This window comes from Sceloporus occidentalis, unplaced genomic scaffold, assembly GCF_023333645.1.
Source record: "Sceloporus occidentalis isolate IW3139 unplaced genomic scaffold, rSceOcc1.0.p SCAF_4, whole genome shotgun sequence".
NCBI classification, from domain to species: Eukaryota; Metazoa; Chordata; class Lepidosauria; order Squamata; family Phrynosomatidae; genus Sceloporus; species Sceloporus occidentalis.
In genome coordinates, this window is record NW_028316984.1 from 43,545,936 (window position 1) to 43,551,935 (window position 6,000).

A 6,000-nucleotide genomic window follows, 5' to 3' on the forward strand; every position below is an offset into this window, starting at 1 on the left:
AACAAGGTGTTCCTCTACTATCTCTTTACTTATTCTGTGCTGAAATTCCCCTATTCTGTCCTCTGCTCCATTATCCTCAGGTTGAGCACCCTTTGCCTTTTCTGAGAAGACTGAGGCAAAGAAGGTGTTGAGTAATTCTGCCTTTTCTCTATCTCCTGTTAGCATTTTGCCATCTTCTCCACGCAGTGGCCCTACCGTTTCCTTCTTCTTCCTCTTGCTGCGGACATATCCAAAAAAGCCCTTTTTATTGTTCTTAACCTCTCTAGCAAGCCTGAGTTCATTCTGCGCTTTAGCTTTTCTGACTTTACCCCTACACATGCCTGCTATTTCTTTGAATTCCTTTTTCGTGATTTCCCCCTTTTTCCATTTCTTATACATGTTCCGTTTCAAACTTAGCTCGGTTGAAAGTTCCTTAGTCATCCATCCTGGTTTCTTGAGACACCTCCCGTTTTTCTTTCTCACTGGAACTGTTTGAAATTGTGCCTTCAGTATCTCCCTTTTGAGAAAGTCCCATCCGTCCTGAACTCCTTTATCTTTTAGTATTTCTGACCATGGAATCGCCCTCAATACTTCTCTAAGTTTATTGAAATCCGCTCTCCTAAAGTCTAGGATACGTGTCTGACTCTGCCTGGCTTCTCCTTTCCACTGTATTACAAACTCCAGGAGAACATGGTCACTTCCACCTAATGATCCCACCACTTGCACCCCATTAACCAAGTCATCCTTGTTGGTTAGGATCAGATCTAAAATAGCTGACCCCCTTGTTGCCTCTTCCACCTTTTGGACCATGAAATTGTCTTCCAGGCACGTGAGGAATTTGCTAGACCTTGAGGATTTTGCTGAGTTTGACTTCCAGCAAATATCAGGATAGTTGAAGTCGCCCATCACTACTACATCTCTCTTTTCTGACTGTGTGGTCATCTGTTCTAGAAAGACATCATCCAATTCCTCAGTCTGACTTGGGGGTCTGTAGTAGACTCCCACCGTAACACCCTTGTTGTTTCCCTCCCCTTTGATTCTTATCCAGATGCTCTCCACCTGGCTTCCATGATTGATGTCCAGGATCTCTTCACTGGTGTAAATATCTCTGACATATAGTGCTATTCCTCCTCCTTTCCTGTTTGGCCTATTTCTCTTAATAAGGTTATACCCCTCTATTTCCACATTCCAATCATGAGACTCATCCCACCAGGTTTCAGTGATGCCTATTATATCATATTTGCTTTGTTGTACTAGGAGTTCGAGTTCATCTTGCTTATTTCCCATGCTCTGTGCATTAGTGTAGAGACATCGCAGACCATGGTTCCCTTTTACTTGCTGCCTGTGCAAGTTTTTTTGCCTCCCACTGTTGGGTCCTTGCACTGTTTGCCTTGTTTCCTCTATGTCAGTTTGACTATTTTCGCCATCCCTTTCGCCTTCCTTAATATTGTCTCCCTTCCCCTCGGAACTCAGTTTAAAGCTCTCCTGATCAAGTTCTTGAGACTGTTGGCAAAAACATTTCTTCCAACTGGCGTGAGATGCAACCCGTCTGTTGCAAGAAGTCCCTCCTCATGGAACAGCAGCCCATGATTGAAGAATCCAAATCCTTCTCGGCGGCACCATCTGCGAAGCCAGTTGTTCACATCTGCTATTTTCCTCTCCCTTCCTGGACCATGCCCTTCAAATGGCAGAAGAGACAAGATGACAACCTGTACATCCATTCCTTTCAGCTTCCTACCAAGCACCTCGTAATCCCTTTTGATGTTCTGAATGCTGTGTCTTGCAGTATCATTAGTTCCCACGTGGACCAAAAGGAAGGGGTATTAGTCAGTAGGCTTGACCAGTCTTGTCAGCCTCTCTGTCACATCACGGATCTTTGCACCTGGAAGACAACACACCTCTCGAGACATCTTGTAAGGCCTACAGATCACTGCTTCTGTACCCCTCAGCAAGGAGTCCCCCACTACGACCACACGCCTCCTCCGAGGCTTAGCAGCGACTGTTCCCTCGGGTGGGACTCTCAGGCTCCCCTGTTCTGTCCCCGAAGCCTGTCCATGCTGCTCTTCTTCATCCTCCTTGATAAGGGAAAGAGCTTCGAATCGATTCTCTAGCTGCAAGCTCCCCGAACAATTCCTTCTTGGCTTACTTCTCTTTGTGACATTCCTCCAGCTGTCTGCCTCCTCTGTTTGGCAAGTGACCTCTTCCACCCGAGCATCTTCCTCTGCGTGGTACTCATCCAAGATGGTTAGTTCTATTGTGTCCAGGAAATCCTCTTGTTCCCGAATATGCTGAAGTGTAGCTACTCTGGACTCCAGCTGCTGCACTTTCTCCTCCAAGAGTGCTACCAACTTGCACTTGGTGCATGTGAAGTTCTCCACTTCTGTAGGCAAGAAGAGAAACATCCCACAAGAGTTGCAGGTGACTGCGGCAGATCCCTCGTTGTCCATACTGCAAAGTCTTTAGTAGTAAATATAACAGTCAATCTACTGGGAATACTTCTTTAAAGGTAAGTACTGGCTGCTATCTTACACTTAAAGGGAACGCTCTGTTTCAATATCTGATTCTAACCTGATGCCACTTGAGCAGAGTTGTTGAGTTAAAGAAAATGAAAATTCTGGAAGGTGGTATATAAAGCTAGTCTGCTAGCTCCGCCCCCTTGTGACTCACAGATGTGACTCACAGAAGCTCCGCCCCTTCAGCAACGAGCACACGGTCTCAAGCACACGGTCTCAAAATGGCTGCCAAGCAGCTCCTCTCCTTCTCCTCTCTCTGGCCGGACTGTTCTGGAAGGCTCTGGAAGGTGGTATATAAAGCTAGTCTGCTAGCTCCGCCCCCTTGTGACTCACAGATGTGACTCACAGAAGCTCCGCCCCTTCAGCAACGAGCACACGGTCTCAAAATGGCTGCCAAGCAGCTCCTCTCCTTCTCCTCTCTCTGGCCGGACTGTTCTGGAAGGCTCTGTAAGGTGGTATATAAAGCTAGTCTGCTAGCTCCGCCCCCTTGTGACTCACAGATGTGACTCACAGATTCTCACCAGGGAGAGTGTTCCCAAGGTAGGAAAAGCCATCTCCCTATTTAAGCTTAGAACAGCTTTCCCCATCCTGGTGTCTTCTAGACTGTGCCTTCTTAGACCACAAGATACACCTATTATAACCCTCTATGCATGTCTCTTTAGAAGCCAATCTAATCAAATCCAATGGGATTTACTCCCAGGCAAGTAAGTAAATAGTTTTACTTTCCCATTAAAGTGAGATCAGGGCTTGTATAGACCTGCCTTTCCATCCGACTGGCTCTTGTTGATGTTTTGCAGCATTGACAATATATCTGTATGGCTTGTACTTCCCTACAGGCTCTCTATAGAGAAGAAGAAAAGGAAGACCACAAAATAGCAGTGGAAGCACAGTAGCACCTGGAGAATGCTCCCCACCCTCCCTCCAAGATTTTCCCGCATCAATCTACTTGCAAAAATCCACAGCCAGCTCTTCACAGAGTGCCAGTGTAAGTTTGTACTGCAGACAAAAGACACACCAGAAAGGGGAAGACAGATATGCCACTTAAATTAAATAGGAAATGAATTGGCCAGCGTGCTGGCTTGTCTGCTGAGACAAATCATAGACAACATGTCTCTCAACAACAGAACTTATTTGTTTTCTCTTGCCAACAGATTCATCACTGCCCAGGCAAAACAGGCAAAATACATTAGTGTCATGGTAAACTGATAAAGAGAAGTGCCTCAATCTAGCATCCTCAATGGTGAAAGTCTTCGGGCTGTATTGATCCATGTTCTATAAATCTTGTTTTCTGTCTGCAGAAGTGAATCAGGAATGACCCTTAAGGTTAACAAACATTGTAATGTCTTTCAGCTGGGGCAGATGTCTATGTGCACCACACATTGTATTTGGTCAAGTCCCATCTTGTCATTTTCCTGCCAAGGAGCTTAACTAATTGTTGACTATCATAAGAGAGTGTGATGGAAGAAGCAAAAAAGTCCTATCGTTGTTGGCCCACACCCTCCCCATCCCATTCCACCAAAATAAAGGAGCAGGATCTCTTTTTAGCTTTAACAAGCACTCAAAGCCATGTAGCAGAAAACAAGCAATGAATTAGTCAGCAGGAGTCTTCTTCACTGAAATGCATAGAAGTTTATGTAATTGGCATGACAAGATCTTTAGATGCCCAGAAGTAGACCTGATTAAGCTGCTGCTTCTTGAGGGAGGGTGTGTTTTGTTTTGTTAAACCTTTGAAATGGGTCATTCTTTGTTTTCATTGTTGTCTTAAGTAGCAGCTTTTCAGGATATGAGCATAATGTAGCTTTTCTTCTGCTGGTAGAAAACCATCATGTAAACCCATATCTGGTGGATTGGAGTGTAAAATGAAATGTGCATGGAAAGTGCTTACCTCTTACATTTGTAACTCACTTTCCAACCAACTGAGGTTGGTTTTTTAAAAAGTGAAAGACAGAATAGCATGCAAAATAACAATCCAAGCTTTCTAGCACTACAGCTAATAATAAAGGTGCCAGCATCAACTACATATTTCATTTACCACATTGAATTGGAAAGAATGCTGTGATCACATAAGAGACTATCACACAGGGGGAAATCAGGGGATTAAAAGGGCATTTTCCTGGGAAAGTTGCATAATCACAGCAAAGATTTTCACACACATCGCAATCTAAAAGGACTTATCCCAGGAAGAACCAGGAATGCTCCAGCAACAGAATGTTGGAGCATTCCTGGTTCTTCCCGAGATATCTCCTCTTAGATCATGACATCATCTGAAAATCTTCGCCGTGATAGTGTGACCTTCCTGGGAGAATGCCTTTTTAATCCTCTGATTTTTCCCATGTGATAGTTTCCATAGTATCACTCCCAAGTGGTTTTGTGTCTTCACTCACCTCTCCCCTTCCCCCAATTTTCAAAGCACAGTGTGACAGCCAGACACTTAATCAAGCCATGTGTTTTGCTTTTAAATTCTTTTAACTACTATCCCCCAGGCCACATCATAAACGAACTAAGAAGCATGACAAACACTTTTCCAAATTTTTCTTTCCTGATCTTTGGGTTGGTTTCCTCTCTGAAGACTTTTCATTTCATGCTAAAATGTTTGAATGCTAACATTTTGTGCACCCCTGCATATAACAAATCAAAAGCTTGTTTAAATCAAAATGTTTTTGACTACTAGTGGAAGGCCAAGGAAGAATGGCCTAGATGGGCTTTACTGTGCAGAGTTTCACAGCTGAAAAGTAGCCATGGAAGGACAGTTCAGACTTTAAGAGAAATATGTTTTTCCTTCCAGAGTAGGATTTCCTAAGACATAAGTGCTTTAGCAATCAGATTTACAAATTATCCCTGTGTCTACTTGCCAATAACTAATCACAAAATATACACATGAAAGTCGAGCTGCCTAAGTGAGGACAATCATGTGCTATGAGAAGTAGACATTATTTGCCACTTGGAAGGCCACCACCTCTACAAAATACATGCTAAAGATTATTATTTTCTTTGATCCGGATTACCTCCTTTTTCCAGTTCCTAGCAAATACACTTCAGATAGCCCTTAAAAGCCCTAAATGGCTTGGGTCCAACCTATATTCGGGACCGCCTCCTTCCATATAATCCTCCCCGCACACTTAGATCCTCAGGGAACAATCTGTTACAGCCTTGTAAAACAAGACTGTCAACAACCTCCCAGAGGGCCTTCTCAGCTGTTGCTCCCAGATTGTGGAATGGCCTGCCGGATGAGATCCGTCATATTACCCTAAACAGCTTCTGGCAGGCCTTTCCTGAATAGTTCTCCAGCTATATCTAATTGCTGACCTCTGACTTCACCACAGTAATTGTATTGTTTTTAAGTATGTTTTATGTTTTAAATTCTACATTGTTTAATTGTATTTTAAGGGGGGTGGGTTGAGGGTTTGGATTGTATATTTTTAATCTTGTAAGCCGCCTCGATTGCATTTTGTAGAGAGGCGGGATATTATTGTTTTTGTTGTTGTTGTTGTTGTTATATATTGGTGCT